Source organism: Elephas maximus, chromosome 9 (genome assembly GCF_024166365.1).
Source record: "Elephas maximus indicus isolate mEleMax1 chromosome 9, mEleMax1 primary haplotype, whole genome shotgun sequence".
Taxonomy (NCBI): Eukaryota; Metazoa; Chordata; class Mammalia; order Proboscidea; family Elephantidae; genus Elephas; species Elephas maximus.
This window is the reverse complement of record NC_064827.1, coordinates 113,287,643-113,308,408: the sequence shown is the minus strand read 5'-3', so window position 1 is coordinate 113,308,408 and position 20,766 is coordinate 113,287,643. Positions and strand designations below refer to the sequence as shown.

Genomic DNA, 20,766 nt, shown 5'->3' with positions numbered 1-20,766 from the left:
CCAGAGAACTCCCTTTAGTATTTTTTGTAGTTTTGATTTGGTTTATATGAATTCCCTGAATTTTATTGAAAAAAGTCCTAATTTTGCCTTTATATTTGAGAGACAGTTTTGTTGGATATACGATTCTTGGCTGGAAATTTTTTTTTCCTTCACTGCTTTATATAAGTCATCCCACTGCCTTCTTACCTGCATGGTTGCTGCTGAGTAGTCTGAGCTTATTCTTATTGACTCTCTTTTGTACGTGACTTTTCATTTATCCCTAGCTGCTCTTAAAATTCTCTCTTTATCTTTGGTTTTGGCAAGTTTGATTGTAATATGTCTTGGTGATTTTCTTTTAAGATCTACCTTACGTGGAGTTCAATAAGCACCTTGGGTACATATCTTCTCAACTTTCATGGTGTCAGGGAAGTTTTCTGCTAACAAATCATCAACAATTCTCTCTGTATTTTCTGTTATCCCTTTCTGTTCTTGTACTCCAATCACATTATTTCTCTTGATAGAGTTCCACATGATTCTTAGGGTTTCTTCATTTTTTAAATTCTTTTATCTGATTTTTCTTCAAATATATTGGTGTCAAGTGCTCTATCTTCAATCTCACCAATTCTGCCTTCCCCTTGCTCAATTCTGCTCCTCTGATTTTCTATTGAGTTGTCTAATTCTGTACTTTTATTGTTAATCTTCTGAATTTCTGATTGTTGTCTCTCTATGGATTCTTACAGCTTATTAAATTTTTCATTATGTTCTTAAATAACCTTTTTAATTTCTTCAACGGCTTTATCTGTGTTCCTTGGGTTGTTCCGCGTATTGCCTGGTCTCCTTCCTATCTCGTTCCTGAAGTCTTGAAGAGTTCTGTATATTAATCTTTTGTATTCTGCATCTGGTAATTCCAGAAAGGCAGGAAGATCCCTTGATTCTTTTTGTTCAGAGCTTGTTGAAGTGATCATGGTCTGCTTCTTTATGTGATTTGATATTGACTGTTGTCTCTGAGCCATCCATAAGTTATCATCTTTCTTTCATTTATGTTTGCTTAGTATATCCTAGCCTCCTGCTTTGTTTTGTTTTGATATGTCTAAGTAGGTTGCTTGATTGAGCTATCTTGATTATTTTACCTTTGAAGCTCTAATATCCTGTCACCAGATTGCTAGAGCTGTTACCAGGTGTATAAGCCTAGGAGTCCATTCACTTTTCTTGTATGGATTCAGCTCAGGTGTCCAGGTAGTTGGTCATCATGTGTGTGGTACAGGCTCTGTCCTACAGTCTTAGAGGGGCCGGGATTATTGGTGTGGGTACCAGTGTCTGGTTGCAGCAGGGGGCCATGCTCTGAAAAAGACGTGGGGCTGACAACTATCTCCTAAGTGTCTGTGAGGAAAGTATGTCCCTGTTCCCTAGAGTGCATAGGTGGGTGGGTTCTGCAGACGGACCTTGGGCACCCACTGCTTTTGGTCGTAAGGACTGGCAGGTACCAGTTAACCTTGCATCTCTGTGGTGGGTGGCTGGGTGACCCGATTGGAGTCACCAGTCCTTAGGCCCCTGATGTCTGTGAGGACCCTTTTTAATAGGCAAAGCAGTGTCAAACATCAAAAACCCACCTCTCCACCACACAGCTGAAACAGTTGTGGTCTGCCAACAAGGGCCTATTCTCCTGGAATACGCCCACACAGGTCCATGCAGGGTGGAAAATGTATTCAAAGTCCATGGACGATTTATGCTTGGACAGGAGCCGCTTCTGTATTGAGCTCCCTAGGTTAGTGGAGCTAGCAGATTGCCTTTTCCCCAGTTGTGAATTTATTCCTTCTCCAAGGCCAGGAGAATGGCTCAGGGCATGCAGTAGGGCCTGTCTCAGGCCCAGGGAAATCAACAGCCACTGAAGCCGGCTTGGAGGCTGGGGGCGCAGTAAAATACACGCAAGTACTTAGGTTTTGCTGAAAGCACTGTTCTTTTCTGTTTTCGGAGGTGTGAGTAGGCTGTGTAGCAGGCTGTTTCTCCCTGAGGAAAATGCAGCTGAACACTACCACCAGCCCGCTGCAGCCTGAGGGTTCCCAGCAATTCAAGCTCAGGAACTCCTCTCCACTTCTGAACTGTCTCTACCTCCCCCTGATGCTCAGTCCGTTTTCTAACTTTGCTTTTGTTGTTCAGGGCTTCTAAAAGGCTTCTAGCTTGTCATAAATGTAATTGTTTCACTTGTTTTTTGGGTTTTTGTTGTAAGAGGGTTCACTGGAAGCGTCTGACTTCTCCGCCATCTCGGCCCCGCTCTCCATTCATCTTTTGATGGACACTTGCGTTGTTTCCACCTTTTTGATTCAGTGACTAATGCTGCAGTGAATGTCAGTGCCTAATTATCTGTTTCCTTACTTTCAATTGTTTAGTGTTTGTGCCTAGGAGAGGAATTACAGAGTCATATGGTAATTCTATGCTAAATTATTTGAGGAACCACCAAATTGTTTTCTACCGTGGCCGTAGCATTTCATATTCCCAGCACCAATGGATAAGGGTCTGAATTTCTCCACATCCTCACCAGGTCCTTATTTGTTTTGTTTTATTGTTTTTTTTTCTGGTAACAGCCATTGGTGTGGTGTGGAGTGACATCTCATCATGATTTTGATTTGCATTTCCCTAATGACTGATGATATTGAGCATCTTTTCACTTGCTTACTGGCCATTTGTATATTTTCTTTGGAATAATGTCTATTTATGTCTTTTGTCCATTTTTTAAGTTGGGTCATTTGTATTTTTATGTTTAGTTCCAGGCACTCTTTATAATTCTGGATATGAAACCCTTAAGCACTGTAGAGATTCCAAGTATGTCTTCACTTTCTTGATAGTGCTCATTGATGCAGAAAAGATTTCAGTTTTCACCAAGAGATGTTTATCTGTTTCTTTTTTCTTCTTGTGTCATATCTATGAAGTTGTGGGGGGGAAATCCTGAAACATAAACCTGATGTTTACTTCTAAGTGTTTTATGGTTTTAGCTCACCTGTTTAGGTCAACAATCCATTTAATTTTTGTGTATGGTATGGAGTATGTGTCCAGCTTCATGCATTTTCATATGGAGATCCAGAAGCCCCAGCATCCCTTGTTGAAGAGACTGTTCTTTCCTGTATTGAATGGATTTGGCATCATTGTTGAAACAAATTGGACAAAGATATATGAATTTATTTCTAGATCCTCAATTCTATACCTTTGTATCTATGTCTGTCCTTATGCTAGTACCAAACTGTTTTGTTTACTGTATCTTTGTAGTGGTATTTTAAACCTTGAAGTGTGAGTCACATACTTTGTTCTTCTTTTCCAAGATCATTTTGTATATTCAGAGCCCTTTGTGATTGTAATATATAAATTATACATACGTGGGTGATTTTCTTGTGTGTTTGATTTTGTCTGCTTTATTTAATTTGTAAGTGGTAAGACATGGATCCTGAGGAAAGAGTAGCTGGGGCTGGGGCCTGGGGACCATAGTTTCAGGGGACATCTAGATCAATCGGCATAACAAAATTTATTAAGAAAACTATTCTTTAGAGTGGCATATGGGGTCTTAAAAGCTTGCAAGCGGTCGTCTAGTATGTATCAATTAGTCCCAACCCACTTGGAATGAAGGAGAATGAAAAAAACCAAGGACATAGGAAAGTATTAGCCCAAGAGACTAAAGGACCACATGAACCAGACTCCACCAGCCTGAGACCAGAAGAACTACAAAGCCCACTCTTCAGGTAAAGATTGGACAGGACTATAACACAGAAAAATAATATACGTGAGGAGTGTGCTTCTTAATTCAGTCACATACATGAAACCAAATGGGTGGCTTCTGCCCGGAGGCAGAATGAGAAGACAAGAAGGGACAGGAACTGGTTGAATGGACACAGGGAACCTGTGGTGGAAAGGGGAGGTGTGCTGTCATATTGTGGGGATTGCAACTAATGTCACAAAACAATATGTGTATAAATTTTTGCAGGAGAAATTAAAAAAAAAAGTATAATCTCAAGTTAGGCTCCACTTCACATTTACAGAATCAAAATCTGCATTTTAACAAGATCCCCCAGCATAGTAAAGGTTGACAAGCACAGGTTAACCCCATAGTTTTTTGAAATACACTGTAAACGTTTCCTCATATCATTAAAACTTCTACAACATGACTTCTAATTATATATATTTCCGGCGCTAATGAAAAAAAAAAGAGAGAGAGATGATAGGATACTCACAGAAAGCTCCCCAAAACCCAGCCAGGGTTTGTGAAAAATGGATGATGAAAATGATCACTGGGGATTTAATAGTGACCTGTGAGAAGCCAAAGCCAGACTGTCCCCAAAAGCATTCTGAGAACATGACTTAAAGCTGGAGGAAAAAAGTAGGTCAGTCACACATGGATGTAGAAAATGGGGGACACCTGTATTTTTTCCTTTTCACAGCACCACAATCCTTCCAACAGTAGAGGAGAACCAGAACAGAAGCAATGAGAGTTTTTTCCAACATAACTATCTTTAATCCCATTTTACAGAGGACTCTTCTGTAAAGTAAAGCTACTGTTCTTCATTTCCAACCATGGAAGTACATGTGCACCCTGCCCAGTTTTGGGCCTCCCTCTCTGCCCTCACTGTATCTATACAACAGCCCAGAAACACCACTGCGATAGGGGAGAAGCATTAGCCTAAGAGTGGGGGAGCTGAAAATCAACATCTATTTTTTTTTAATTTAGGGGTCTGACACATGGAAGAGGAGAGATTGCCACTGGCTAGGATGAAGCTTTTTCCTTTTCCGATGTGTGGAAGGGTCACTCTTTTTAGAGGCATTGAGGGTTGGACCTCACCCACAGGGGAGGATTGCCTCCCAGAGACTCCAAGGTCAGCCCCTGAGTAGGGCCTCTTGGCAGCAAGAGATGGGTCTCTAACTTGAGCTGGGATCTTAGACTTGGCCCTGTCTAGGATGGCTGACTCACTGTCTCAGGAAATAGGCACTGAGATGCTCTCCAGGAGCCCTGAGCTCCATGGCGTAGAATACCAGAGGCAGGCAGAGGACTCTTAGAAAGACCCCAGGGCAGTAGGCTTTGTTGAGATGGCAAAAGGAAGGCAAGGCTGGGGAGTTCCTCCTCTTCCTCCTCCTCTTCACTGGACCCTTCCTAGGTGTTTCACTAACAGGAGAGGTTTCTATGAACATTAAGGCTTCTCTGGCCCCCAATCTAGGTGAAGAGCGACTAGCACCCTGGTGAGAAGAGGATGAATGTTCAGACTTAAGTTTCTGTAACTTTTGACTCCATGTAAAGAGAGCAAGTTCTTTTGACTTAGACAGGTTACTGTCTCCTCTGCTATCTTTTGGCAGGTCATCTGCATTCAACGTTTTTGTGCCAATTTCTCACTGATTCCTAGGTGGCGGCTGTGGTTACCTGTGCTCTCTGCATCTTCACTGGCCTCAGGCTCTGGAAAAAAAGTGAATCCATGGGGGGAACACCATAAGTTGGGGTTGCCTCCACACCCTCCCCCCCCCTTTCAACTCTAGCAGTTGCTTCTCTACCAGCTGCAAGGAAGGAAAATGGACAGTTAATTGCTCTGTACAGGTTGTGAGAACATGTGGCTGAGCAGGTGGTGGAGACCATGGTATTGGAAGGAAAAAGGGAAGTCAGTCACATGACTCTGGTTCAATTACCAGTACTGTGGGTCTATGTGCCCATTCTCTTGTGCAGTATTCCCAGTCTTTGATTCCTTACGATGCCTCCTCTCTGCCTCTCCACTGTATCCTACTTCCTTGTTCTGCACCTGCTCCCACACTAGGAGCTGTCCTTGCCCAGAAGCCATGGCAGCCAAGGCACTATAGGGTTAGATGAAATCTTGTGGTTTTCATGTTCTGATTCTCCCTTCTTCCTCTGGTTTACCTGAGCGGGAGTGGGTCCTTCCTCTTTCTCCAGCTCCTAAATTAAGGACTAGGGATCCACCTGTGATTCTGGCAATAGCAACATTTCAGGAATTGAGGATGAATAATTGCTTCCATCTGATAACGGAAGGAGGTGGTGTGTGAACATACTTTACAAGGAGTTATCAGTGATTTGGAGGATCTAGAAGATGATCTATAATCCACCTCTAGAGTTTGCATCCAGTGTTGGATTAAAGCATCACACCCCACCTTGCACATACACAGACACACACACACATTGATCAGGTTGTAAGGAATCGAGGCTAATTACAATATCCTGGGGCCAAATGCCAGATTTTTGTTTGCTGGAATGACAAAACTATGGAACATACAGACATCAAACCTCCACTCCAGCCCACCTTCGTAATAAATGCTTCCTGTAACACAGCTTATCAGTGTAGCTCAGGAGTCCCAGGTCTGGGTATATCCCAATCTCTTCCTGCTGTTGCTCATTTTCTTCTTCTTCATGTTTTCCATCTGGCTCCAAAGTGGCTGAATGGGCAGGTCCAAGCAGACCTTCCATGATTTCAACATGCTCTTTCAAGACTTTGGGAGGGATCTCATTGGGTCACATGGGCTCCCAAGGGTGCTGGGGTTTGTGTTGATGCTGGTTGGGGGGCTGCTCCTTGGGACCTCCCTTTGTTAGAATGAACAGTGTAGGAGGGGTTGGAAAGGAGGAGGCAAGTGTCGCAGCAAATTCCATCTCTTCCCACCTGTTATGAATTGACTTGTGTCCCTCCCCCCACCAAATGTGTATCAACTTGGCTAGGCCATGATTCCCAGTGTTGTGTGGTTGTTCACCATTTTTTGATCTGATGTTATTATCCTATGTGTTGTAAATCCTAACCTCTATGATGTTAATGAGGCAGAATTAGAGGCAGTTATTTTAATGAGGCAGGACTCAATCTACAGGATCAGGTTGTATCTTGAGTCGGTCTCTTTTGAGATATAAAAGAGAAAAGCCAGCAGGGAGGAGTCGAACTTCATGCTATCAAGAAAAAAGCTCCCAGAGCTCAGTGTGTCCCTTGGACCTGGGGTCCTTGTGCTGAGAAACTCCTAGACCAGGGGAGGATTGATGACAAGGACCTTCCTCCAGAATCAGCAGAGAGAAAAAGTCTTCTCTGGGAGCTGGTACCCTGAATTCAGACTTCTATCATCCTAGACTGTGAGAGAATAAATTTCTGTTTGTTCAACCCATCCACTTGTGGTACTTCTATTATACCAACACTAGATAACTAAGGGAAATCCTGTTGTGCTACAGCTCCTAGACAAAAGGTCAGCAGTTCGAATGTACCAGGCACTCCTCGAAACTCTATCAGGCAGTTCTACTCTGTCCTATTGGGTCGCTGTAAGTCGGAATCGACTCGAGGGCAGTAGATTGATGGAGATAACTAAGACACCACCCAACCACAAGTTGTAAGGGCAGAATTTTGGAGACACTGGAATGTGTCTCCTGGTGGGGCAGGCACACCTGAGGCTGCAAGAACTCTGAGAGGAGAAGATATAAAAGGTAGAAGGTCCAAAAGAGTTATCCTGTGAGGAAGCTTGGAGCTGTTGCTTTTCCAAGAAGTCCTCTTATTGAGGCCCATGTTTTAGGCTGATTAGATATTGGATTCCACTATTGGTACTTCATGTGAGACAGTAGCTATGAAACTTGATGAGCTCACTACCTAGTGTGTAATGAAATGTAGCTGAAACCCTAGGCTTCTGCAGGCTTTGCTGATAGAAATAGCCATTGCCACCTCTTGAACAGAAAGTACCACATGTAAAGACAATGGCCATCTCTAAACATAGCCAGTCTCTACATACCTTCTTTGACTCCTGGCCCTCAGCTCCTGTGGAACTTGGATAGCCATACCTGTGCACTGGCTAACCACAGTGGATGAAGGCCTGTGAGGATCAAGCTTGTCCAGAGCTAGAGGAGGCAGGCATGCAGACCCATTCCTCTGCTGCAACTTCTGAATCTGCAACTTTTCCTCTGCCTCAGACTCCATGAACCTAACAAGGGTGAGGGAGGCACAGGCCATGCTGAGAAGAAGGCAGGGAACATCCAGAGTTCCAGCACCAGGCTGCAGTGGATTGTGGGAAATTAGAGAAAGATGTGCCTTCAATGAGCTGCCAAGGTCCTGAATAAGTCCATTTTCTAGGAGGGAGTTGCTCTCTGTGGCACAAACAAGGCTTGGGGGTCCCCCCCCTTTTTTTTTTTTACATCTTCACCGCATCATCCCTTCAGTGCAGCACAAGTTATCATAACTTAGGTTGTAAAAGAAATGAGCCATGCCTTCTTGGAAGCTCCTCCTGGCAGAGCCACAGTGCTCACTTCCTTTCCATACCATTAGTGCCTGATGGCACACCACAACACGGACATTGGCTTCTTTGATTTCAATCAAATCTATGTGACACACAGCAGCACCCAACTCATGGACACTCTATTCCAGGTCTGTCCTGCCTCAGCCTGAAAACACATACAGTAGAGCTGACAGACTGAAGCTGGGAGATGGGATGAAGTTGATTGCAGATAACACCAAGGACCAGTTCCTAGATCCCTGCTCCTTGTCTCAGTGTCTGAGCCCTTGAGCTATAAACCGGGGAGATAATTGGGTCAGAGGGATGCTGGGAAGAAGGTAGAATGTAACATTTCAGGAATGTTTCAGATTCCTCTGCTGATTTTTTTTAAACCAGGGGAGGAAAGAGAATAAGGGTCAGAGACACGCCCACAGGGTGATTGAGATGCTGCCTTCCCCTGAGCAAAGCTTTTCAGACTTGGCTATTCTTGGATGGTTTTAGAACAGTTTTGTGCCAGTTGTCATGAGGAGGAGTGGTCCCAAATTTCCTGTCAGCTATACGGACACTGAGGAAAGGTAGAACCCAACTGTTACAGCATGTCCCCTCATGGCAAGTGCCAACAGCTTGGAGTTTATCTCCATGGGAGCCGCATTGTTTATCCCCAACCCCATCTTAACGCCCTCAATATCGAGGCATCCACAAATCCAAAATGCAGAAGGGGTGAATTTCTTAAAGAATGTACCACAGAGAAATTCAAGCAGTGAATGCTGTGGTAGAAATTGTCTGAGGTTGCAGAGGGATCATCAGGGAACTAGGAGCCCTATCCAAGTGCACACCTCCTCCTCACAACATCCCTTCTGATTTATACTAACACAGCCAGACAGCAGCCAGTCTCACCCAACCCTCTTCATGCCTCATCACTCAGTCCCAACAGGGTCAGGATGCCATGAACTCACTTTCCTGCCATCTGGTAGAAGATCATCTGGCCAAAGTTGCTTTTGGACTATCACACCTGCAGGGATTACCACAGTCCCTCCTTCAGGGTCATGGCGGGCTTCAGTCCAGCCAGGCATTGCAGGAGTTAGCTAAAACCCCATGCATGTCTGTAATTTTCTACAAGTAAATGTTCCATCCCCATCTTGACCCCACCCCTATACACCTCCCTTACCTATCATCACATCCATGTTGCTATTTGTCCATGTCAAGTGTTTATTCTTAGGTTTGCAGTGCTTTTTCTTCCTGGATACCAGTCACAGAGCCTCAGAACTATACTAAGACACATTCCTGGGAGGGACAGCCAAAGGAAGAGGAGGTACTTTTGAGTCCTCGATCTGATTGTGGACTGAATGACCTGCCAGAGGACATTAAAATATAGATTCTAAAATGAATGAACATTTTCACCAGCTTCCCATATGACTCTGGAGAGGGGAGTGGGGTGCTGTACTTTCGTGAACACAGCTCTAGAGTGCCACGGTGTGGAGAGCAAGAGTTCTGCCCAGAAGCAAAGGTGAAGGAACCCATGCTGAGAGACCCCTGTGCTGTCTCAACATTCAAAAATCGTGCTGCCCAATAATAGAACAGGGAGTACAGAACTATTCAGTAATCAGGGAATCCCTAAGATTGGTATAAAGTAGGATTTGGCAGACTTCCTTTATTCTTGGGAATGGATGGAAGGCAGATTCCTTCAGTCATTTAGCCATTGAGTGAGCAACATGTCTACAGAAAAAATCCTGTAGAATGTGATAACTATCTGATACTGGTTCACCATAATTACCAAGGGGCAGTGCGGGGTTGAGAGAGATGTAGGGTCTGCTGTGAAAAGACAAAGCTTCCCACAAGATTAATCTCTCTGCCTTCCGTTCACAGAAGCCTATAACCCTGGACTTCATGGCCAAATTCTACTCACACATACTGTAGCTAGGACCTATTGGCTTTTGTGAGTACTTTTCTTGTACTATGTTGCCTTTCCTTCATAACAGTGACAATAATGGACATCTTTTAATGAGGCTCAACATGTGTCAGGCACTCTGCTGAGCACTTCATATATTAGCTCATGTCATCTTCGCTGTTGTGTTAGCTGGGTCCTCTAGAGGAGCAAAGCTGATGACATATATATATATATATATATGTATATGTATCTTTAGAGAGATTTAACTCAAGGAAATGGCTCATGCAGTTGTGGAGGCTGCCAAGTCCTAAGTCAGTGGGTCAGGCTGGAAGCTTCTTCAAATTCCTGTGGCTGTAGGGGCTGACAAACCCAAAATCAGCAGGTTAGATGACAGGCTGCTGGTTCATGGGGCTACTAGAGGTGGCGAATCCCAAAATCTGCAGGTCAGGTGGCGGGTTGCTGTCTCATGTCCCACGAGCTGGAGGTCAGATGATGACCAGTGGGATATAGGATCCAGATTGAGAGTGAGCCTTGCTGGAACCTCTATTTATATATGGGAGGCAGGCTACCACTGCCAAGGAAACTTGCCTTTCAACTGATTGACTGCTTATAAGAGATTTCATCTTGGAGATGATTATATCATATCAGATTTCATCATGGGGTGAATACATTATAACACATTTCATCGTGGAGGCAACTACATTATACTATATTATGGAAGAGAAATCAGTTCAATGTCTGTCAAACCACAGAGAATCATAGTCTGCCCAAGATGACAAATAACAACCATCAGAGCAACCTTCTGAATTAATTATAATTGTTCTCTTATTTGATGAGATACTCGAGGGTGAAGATGTACAATGCCCTGCTAGGATTATAGATTGAGTAAGGGCAGAGCCCAAGCCCTTCACCACTATGCATACTCTACTAGCTCCGTGTTCTCACAGGAATTCTAAAGAGGAATGAGGGTGAGCGTATACTTAAAATGGTTGTCCTAGGCCCTACCCTAGGAAGAAGGACCTGGCAGTCTACTTCTGAAAAGAATTAGCCACTGAAAACCTTATGAATAGAAGCAGAACATTGTCTGATATAGTGCTGGAAGATGACCCCCTCGGGTTGGAAGGCACTCAAAAGACAACTGGGGAAGAGCAGCACTAGATGACTAAAAGAAGCTGCTGCCTCGAAGTAGAGTAGACCTTAATGATGTGGATGGAATCAAGCTTTTAGGACCTTCATTTGCTGATACGGCACGACTCAAAATGAGATGAAACAACTGCAATGTTCATTAATAATCAGAACGTGGAATGTCCGAAGTATGAACCTAGGAAAATTGGAAATAGTCAAAAATAAAACGGAACACAGAAACATCAATATCCTTGGCCTTGAAATGCTGAAATGGACTGGTATTGGCCATTTTGAATGGGAAAATCATAAGGTCTGCTATGACAACTTGAAGAGGAATCATTCTTTTTTTTTTTTATCAGAAAGATCATTTCAAGATCTATCCTGAAGTACAATGCTGTCAATGGTAGAATAATATCCATACGCCTACAAGGAAGACCAATTAATATGAATATTATTCAAATTTACGCAGCAACCACTAAGGCCAAAGATGAAGAAGTTGAAGATTTTTACCAACTTCTGCAGTCTGAAATTGATCAAACATGCATCAGTGTGCACTGATAATTACTGGTGATTGGGATGCAAAAGTTGGAAACAAAGAAGAAGGATCGGTAGTTGGAAAACATGGCCTTGGTGATAGAAACGATGTTGGAGGTCAAATGATAGAATTTGCAAGACCAAGGATTTCTTCATTGCAAATGCCTTTTTTCAACAAAATAAATGATGGCTATACTCATGGACCTCGCCAGGCGGAATACACAGGAGTCAGATTGACTATATCTGTGGAAAAGAACAATGGAAAAGCTCAATATCATCAGCCAGAACAAGGCCAGGGTGGACTGTGAAACAGACCATCAGTTGCTCATGTGCAAGTTTAAGTTGAAGTTGAAGAAAATAAGAACAAATCCACGAGAGCCAAAATACAACCTTGAGCATAACCACCCGAATTTAGAGACCATCTCAAGAATAGATTTGACTCCTTGAATGCTAATGGCCGAAGACCAGACACGTTGTGCAATGACATCAAAGCCACCATGCATGAAGAAAGCAAGAGGTCATTAAAAAGACAGGAAAGAAAAGACCAAAATGCATGTCAGAAAAGACTCTGAAACATGCTCTTGAACGCCGAGTACCTAAAGTGAAAGGAAGAAATGATGAAGTAAAAGAGCTAAAGAGAAGATTTCAAAGGGTGGTTCTAGAAGACAAAGGAAAGTATCATCATGACATGTGCAAAAGACCTGGAGTTAGAAAACCAAAAGGGAAGAACACACTCAGCATTTCTCAAGCTAAAAGAACTAAAGAAAAAATTCAAGCCTCAAGTTGCAATAGAGAAAGAGTCTATGGGCAAAATACTGAACAACACAAGAAACATCAAAAGAAGGTGGAAGGAATATGCAGAGTCATTATACCAAAAAGAATTCGTTGACATTCAACCATTTCAGGAGACAACATATGATCAGGAACCAATAGTACTGAAGGAACAAGTCCAAGCTGCACTGCAGGTGTTGGCAAAACACAGAGCCCCAAGAATTGTCAGAATACCAATTGAGATGTTTCAACAAGTGGATATAGCGCTGTAAGTGCTCATTCGTCTATGCCAAGAAATTTGGAACACAGCTACCTGGCCAACCAACTGGAAGAGATCCATATTTATGCCTATTCCAAAGAAAGGTGATCCAACAGAATATGGAAATTTTCTATCTATATCATTAATATATCACACAAGTAAAATTTTGCAGAAGATCATTCAAAAGTGGTTGCAGCAGTACATTGACAGGGAACTGCCAGAAATTCAAGCCAGATTCAGAAGAGGATGTGGAACTAGGGGTATCATTGCTGATGTCAGATGAATCCTGGCTGAGAGCAGAGAATACCAGAAAGATGGTTACCTGTGTTTTATTGACTATGTGAAGGTATTAGACTGTGTGGATCATAACAAATTATGGATAACATTGCAAAGAATAGGAATTCCAGAACACTTAACTGTGCTCATGAGGAACTTGTACATAGATCAAGAGGCAGCCGTTAGAACAGAACAAGGGGATACTGTGTGGTCTAAAGCCAGGATAGATGTGGGTCAGGGTTGTATTCTTTCACCGTACTTATTCAGTCTGTATGCTGAGCAAATAATCTGAGAAGCTGGACTATATGAAGAAGAACAGGGCATCAGGATTGGAGGAAGACTCATTAACAAGCTGCCTTATGCAGATGACACAACCTTGCTTACTGAAAGTGAAGAGCACTTGAAGCATTCACTGGCTACCAAAGACTACAGCCTTCAGTACGGATTATACCTCAACATAAAAGAAACAAAATTCCTCACAACTGGACCAAAAAGCAGTATCATGATAAATTGAGAAAAGATTGAAGTTTCAAGGATTTCCGTTTACTAAGATCCACAATCAACACCTGTGGAAGCAGCAGTCAAGAAATCAAATGACTCATTGTATTGGGCAAATGTTCTACAAAAGACCTCTTTAAAGTTTTAAAAAGCAAAGATGTCACCTTGAAGACTCAGGTGCGCCTGACCCAAGCCATGGTGTTTTAATCGCCTCGTATGCATGCTAAAGCTGGACAATGAATAAGGAAGATCGAAGAAGAGTTGATGCCTTTCAATTATGGTGTTGGCAAAGAATATTGAATATACCATGGAGTGCCAAAAGAACGAACAAGTCTGTCTTGGAGAAAGTACAGCCAGAATGCTCCTTAGGAGCAAGGATGGTGAGATATACTTTGGACATGTTATCAGAAGGAAGCAGTCCCTGGAGAAGGACATCATGCTTGGTAAAGCAGAGGCTCAGCAAAAAAGAGGAAGACCCCCAACGAAATGAACTGACATAGTGGCTGCAACAGTGAGCTCAAGCATAGTAAGGATTGTGAGGATGGCGTAGGACCGGGCAGTGTTTCATTGTGTTGTACATAGTGTTGCTGTGAGTCAGAACTGACTGGACAGCATCTAACAACAACAGCAACAACAACAACAACAGGTCCTGCCCATCTCTGCCTCCTCTGGATTTGCTATGGCACTGGCCAACATATGCTCAAATCCTATGTTGCAAGGCAGAGACCAATTGGAGAAGCATAGTGTTTGTAGTCTTGAGACCTAAATTCATATCATGGGTCCTCATTTTACAATGGGAATCCTCTCTGGTGTTTAAAAATCCTAAAAAAAAAAAAAATATTGCCATCGAGTTGATTACGACTCAAGCGCCCAGGGCGTAGCTGGTGAATTCCAACTGCCAACTTATTGGTTAGGAGCCAGACTCTTAACCACTGTGCCAGGTTTCAGATATAAGAGTGGCTTCATGTACAAGGTGGTGAGGATCAATTGAGATAAGGCACCTGAAAGTGTGTTATACACAGGGAGATGTGGTTAGTATTACTGGGAATGTATCTTCTCATAAAATGTCCCAGCCTTCATGACCTTCCTTTAAGTGTTCCCAAAGAGCCTAACCTCCATCGTGCCTTTCCAAGATCTCCTTGTCTGAAAGCTGCAGGATAATCTCAGGTGTCCGTGACGACTAGGGCACTCACATGAGAAAGCAGGAAAGAACCTCTGTATCAGATCTTCAGGGATGGTGCCTCTAGGCCAGGGACTTGAAGCACTGCCAACGTTGGTAGACCTCGTAAACACTCTTGGGCTTACAGGAGGAGTCATCCAGCGAAGGCCTGGATTGTGTGGTGGTCAGGCTTTCCTCCCCAGAAGAAGCATGTTGGCCTGGCCGAGCCTTCACTTGGGGGAAAATGGAGGCCAGCTGGGCAGCTGATGGTGGAGCTTGAAGAGAAAGAGCTGGGGGCCAATCTCCCCTACAAGCCTGAGTACCCACAAAAGAAGTGTCAGGGATCATTTGCTGCAGCTCAGAGGCTGCCTCAAATGGGGGTGGAGCATGTGCAACAGCCCCACGGGGAGCCCCCGGGGCACTCCAGTTGGGACCTGCACCATGACAAAGCTCCGAGTTTCACGGAGCTCTGCTGATCTCCCTTCTGTCCTGACTCGGACAATAACCTTGCCAGGCCCAGCCCCACGGGGGCCAGAATCCCCAACACTTGGCACCAGCAGTGTCCTGGGGAAAGCAGAGAGCCCCAGAGGAGTGCCAGGAGGGCGTGATGAAGTCATGAGGGGCAGCGGGTGCCGCTCCCAATGTGTTCGGTGTGGGGGTCCGGGATTGGGTAGGGGAAAGGGCAGTGCAGTGGAAGGAGACATGGAGGCCCCAGGATTCATGGTCCCAGCACTGGAGTTACTGATGAGACAAAGAAAAAGGGTAAATGGAGGAGAAGGAAAGGCAACTAGGTGTTAAAAAAAAAAATTCCCTCCATGGTCACTGGGAATCAGCACAATGAATCTCAACTGATGAGCAGCTGTATGGAACAGGGAACTGGTGAAGGTGGCAAAAGTCCCTGGAGTGAATTAGATGTTCCTTCCTTCCAGTTGAGAAGTTTCCCTCTAGAGAACTTGTGAGAATTTCAGCCATACTCTCAGGCCTCTGCTAAGAAGGAACATGCCCAAGCTACCACTGACTCTGAGAGCCTTTCCCAGGAAATATCTGGCAGACTCCCTGCAAGCCTCATAAACTGTCTCTAAGACACAGAACAGTGTTGGCACCCACTCTTTAGATAAACACCCTCAGCACGCTTACTAGCAGAGGAAGGACTGTCTTTAGGCTTAGTTCTCGGCACCTATAGGTCTTTTATAAAGGAGAGAGTTTCAAAAGGGTATTCACTGCATCTTCATCTTCAGTCTACTTACTTACGCTCACTAATACTCTCTCTTCCTTTCCTACTTAATGTAACCAAACAAGAAACACTTAAGAAAAATTTCATGAAGATAATCCCATAAAACATCGTGCCAAGCATAGGACTGCATCTCCTAGCAGCAACCCCTGCAAACACTTATTATGGTGGCAGATTTTGGCCACTCTTTCCCCCTGCACATAGTAGTCCCTTCCGCTATTCAGGAAGCCCTGTTCACAGGAGATGGGTCTGTGAAGTAGATGAGTTCCCCATAGTTTTGTACTATCACAGCAGCATTGATTACAAAGGACTTGATAAGGGCTATGAAATGGATGGGGGTGCCCGGAAGGATTTAAGTCACTGCTGGTCATGTTAAAATCTGGCATGGGAGACACTTAACATCCTATGTTCTTCTACTTTGCGGTTCCAGAAATAGAAACTACAGACCCACTGAGAACAAGGCACTGAGCCAGGTGCCTGGTGGGACAGTGTTATATCTGGAATACATCTTTGTGCACAACAACCTCATGAAGACTCTGGTCAAGAAGAATGGACACACGATGTGACTCCAATTCATCAGAATACCTGTCCCAGGACTTTTAATAATAATAGTGAGAGAACACCTGCCTAATTTTATCCTATACTTTTTTCCACTCTTTATTTTTTTATTTTTTATTTTTGGTTTCAACAAACAGAAATTTATTTTCTCACAGATTAGGAGGTTAGAAGTCTGAATTCAGGGTGCTGGCTCCAGGGGAAGGCTTTCTCTCTCTGTTGGCTCATTTGGGGTATGGGGGAGAGGTCCTTGTTGTTTTCAATTTCTGCTTCTTGGTTCCTTAGTGATCCTTGGAGCCCTGGTGGCATCGTGGTTAAGAGCTCAGCAGTTAACCAAAAGGTGGGAAGTTCGAATCTACCAGCTGCTCCTCGGAAACCCTATGGAGCAGTTCTACTTTGTCCTACAGGGTTGCAATGAGTCAGAATTTCTTGGTGAACTTCAAGTGTGGTTTGGCATCCATCTTCCTCTGTGCTTGCTTAATCTGCTTTTACATCTCAAAAGAGATTGACTCAGGACACACCCTACACTAACACGCCTCATTAACATAACAAGGAAAATCCCTTCCTAAAGGAGATTACTACCACAGGTATAAAAGCCAAACCGAACCTCAGAGAACCTATACCAAAAACCCGTTACCTTCCTGTCCGAGTCAACTCCTACAGCAACCGTACCTATATGGTGGAATTGCCCCATAGAGTTTCCCAGGAGTGCCTGGTGGATTTGAAGTGCTGACTTTTTTTTTAATTTTTGTTGAGCTTCAAGTGAACGTTTACAAATCAAGTCAGTCTGTCACGTATAAGTTTATATACACCTTACTCCATACTCCCACTGGCTCTCCCCCTAATGAGACAGCCCTTCCAGTCTCTCCTTCCGTGACAATTTTGCCAGCTTCCAACCCTCTCTACCCTCCCATCCCTCCTCCAGACAGGAGATGCCAACACAGTCTCAAGTGTCCACCGGATACAAATAGCTCACTCTTCATCAGCATCTCTCTCCTACCCACTGTCCAGTCCCTTCCATGTCTGATGAGTTGTCTTTGGGAATGGTTCCTGTCCTGGGCCAACAGAAGGTTTGGGGACCATGACCGCCAGGATTCCTCTAGTCTCAGTCAGACCATTAAGTATGGTCTTTTTGTGAGGATTTGGCCTCTGTATCCCGCTGATCTCCTGCTCCCTCAGGGGTTCCCTGTTGTGCTCCCTGTCAGGGCAGTCATCAGTTGTGACCAGGCACCAACTAGTTCTTCTGGTCACAGCATGATGTAAGTCTCTGATTCCTGTGGCCCTTTCTGTCTCTTGGGCTCATAGTTATCGTGTGACCTTGGTGTTCTTCATTCTCCTTTGATCCAGGTGGGTTGAGACCAATTGATGCATCTTAGATGACTGCTTGTTAGCATTTAAGACCCCAGACGCCACATTTCAAAGAGGGATGCAGAATGTTTTCATAATAGAATTATTTTGCCAATTGACTTAGAAGTCCCCTTAAACCATGGTCCCCAAACCCCTGCCCTTGCTCCGCTGACCTTTGAAGCATTCAGTTTATCCCGGAAACTTCTTTGCTTTTGCTCCAGTCCAGTTGAGCTGACCTTCCATGTATTGAGTATTGTCCTTCCCTTCACCTAAAGTAGTTCTTATCTACTAACTAATCAATAAAAAGCCCTCTCCCACCTTCCCTCCCCCCCACCTCGTAACCACAAAAGTATGTGTTCTTCTCAGTTTATACTATTTCTCAAGATCTTATAATAGTGGTCTTACACAATATTTGTCCTTTTCCCTCTGACTAATTTCGCTCAGCATAATGCCTTCCAGGTTCCTCCATGTTATGAAATGTTTCACAGATTCGTCACTGTTCTTTATCAATGGGTAGTATTCCATTCTTTGAATATACCACAATTTATTTAACCATTCATCCATTGATGGACACCTTGGTTGCTTCCAGCTTTTTGCTATTGTAAACAGAGCTGCAATAAACATGGGTGTGCATATATCTCTTTGTGTGAAGGCTCTTATTTCTCTAGGGTATATTCCAAGGAGTGGGATTTCTGGGTTGTATGGTAGTTCTATTTCTAACTGTTTAAGAAAACGCCAGATAGATTTCCAACGTGGTTGTACCATTTAACCCTCCCGCCAGCAGTGTATAAGAGTTCCAATCTCTCCTCAGCCTCTCCAATATTTATTATTTTGTGTTTTTTGGATTCATGCCAGCCTTGTTGGAGTGAGATGGAATCTCATCGTAGTTTTAATTTGCATTTCTCTAATGGCTAATGATTGAGAGCATTTTCTCATGTATCTGTTAGCTGCCTGAATATCTTCTTTAGTGAAGTGTGTGTTCATATCCTTTGCCCACTTCTTGATTGGGTTGTTTGTCTTTTTGTGGTTGAGATTTGACAGAATCACATAGATTTTAGAGATCCGGCTCTAGTCGGAGATGTCATAGCTGAAAATTCTTTCCCAGTCTGTAGGTGGTCTTTTTACTCTTTTGGTGAAGTCTTTAGATGAGCATAGGTGTTTGATTTTTAGGAGCTCCCAGTTATCTGGTTTCTCTTCATCATTTTTGGTAATGTTTTGTATTCTGTTTATGCCTTGAATTAGGGCTCCTAGGGTTGTCCCTATTTTTTGTTCTTGATCTTTATCGTTTTAGTCTTTATGTTTAGGTCTTTGATCCACTTGGAGTTAATTTTTGTGCATGGTGTGAGGTATGGGTCCTGTTTCATGTTTTTGCAAATGGATATCCAGTTATGCCAGCACCGTTTGTTAAAAAGACTATCTTTTCCCCAATTAACTGACACTGGTCCTTTGTCAAATATCAGCTGCTCATATGTGGATGGATTTATATCTGGGTTCTCAATTCTGTTCCATTGGTCTATGTGCCTGTTGTTGTACCAGTACCAGGCTGTTTTGACTACTGTGGCTGTATAATAGGTTCTGAAATCAGGTAGAGTGAGGTCTCCCACTTTCTTGTTCTTTTTCGGTAATGCTTTACTTATCCGAGGCTTCTTTCCCTTCCATATGAAGTTGGTGATTTGTTTCTCCATCACATTAAAAAATGTCATTGGAATTTGGATCGGAAGTAGATTGTATGTATAGATGGCTTTTGGTAGAATAGACATTTTTACTATGTTAAGTCTTCCTATCCATGAGCAAGGTATGTTTTTCCACTTAAGTAGGTCCTTTTTAGTTTCTTGTAGTCGTACTTTGTAGTTTTCTTTATGTAGGTCTTTTACATCTTTCACTCCGGCATTCCACTGGAGAAGCAACCATACTCAGGTTCAGCTCCCTGACCATAAATACATAGTGAATGTGACCATCTGAACAGTAAAACAATGGCCTGAGGGTAGGTATCAGACAACATGAAGTTGTCTGAAGACCTGAGTTTCCACAAAAGGGAGAACAATCCAGAACAACTCAGGGAAACTCATGCTCTAATCTGAGTTGAAGTTACCCATCTGTTCAGCCCCTGTTGAATCACAGCAAACAGCTACCTGGACTGATAGAGAAGGCATGTCTGGACTGGAAGGAGTCCAGAGGCTCTGGGTAGGGCAGTTGGAGTGACTTCCATCCTAGCCCTTGGAGAGGGCCTTTTATTGTAAATTTTGCACAGATAACCCCACTTAACAGTTTTCCGGTTGAAATCATTTCTCCTCTACTGCCCCCATAAGATCTACTATAGTCTATTTCAAATCCTTCGGAATAAAGTCATAAGCAATCTCCAGGTGCCTGAAGAAAATGACACAGGGCTTTGACTTTACCCCTCTACTCCCCCTGTCCCAATACCATGATATAATCCCACTGCTCTGTAAAACACATGTACAAGTGGCTTGTCTCCCTTCTAGATCAAGAATCAATACACTTGCTCTCATCCTTTCTCTATACCCAGTATATTTCCTCTGAGGTGTCTTGATAATACATCAAACGAGCCACTCTTTCTAATTTTTAAGATTTATCCCAAGCCTAAACCTGATAGGATTCAGCAGTTATTTCTATCCAAAGCTTCCACGGTGTTTGAACAACCACTGTAAATGGAGCACCACCATGCACACTTTCTGCTTCTCTAGAATCTGGCCATGTCTTAATTTTCTGCAGCCAGGAACTAGCTCTTTACATGCACCTGCTCTCTGCAGCTACTATGCACAAGTCTACCTACACATTAGCTTAGAAGATGGAGTAAGAAAAATTCAAGCTAAATTACAGAAAACTTTTTTTTTTTTAATTATTGTCGGGTATTGACAAAAATTTGGAGACACTTCTTAAGACCTGAGCTTCTATCATGGAACAACCTGAAATAAGTT

General features: G+C 43.4%; 1 long non-coding RNA gene and 1 pseudogene across 1 annotated transcript in view; one reads left to right on the top strand and one right to left on the bottom strand.

Annotated features, from left to right (window-relative positions):
- The window catches only part of LOC126083168 (transforming protein RhoA-like), a 512,020-nt pseudogene that overhangs the window by 421,715 nt on the left and 69,539 nt on the right, over positions 1-20,766 (bottom strand).
- The window catches only part of LOC126083171 (uncharacterized), a 45,857-nt gene continuing 41,472 nt past the window's right edge, over positions 16,382-20,766 (top strand). Inside the window, exon 1 of the long non-coding RNA XR_007518731.1 lies at positions 16,382-16,536. This is a non-coding gene — a long non-coding RNA (uncharacterized LOC126083171). The remainder of the gene's footprint in view (positions 16,537-20,766) is intronic.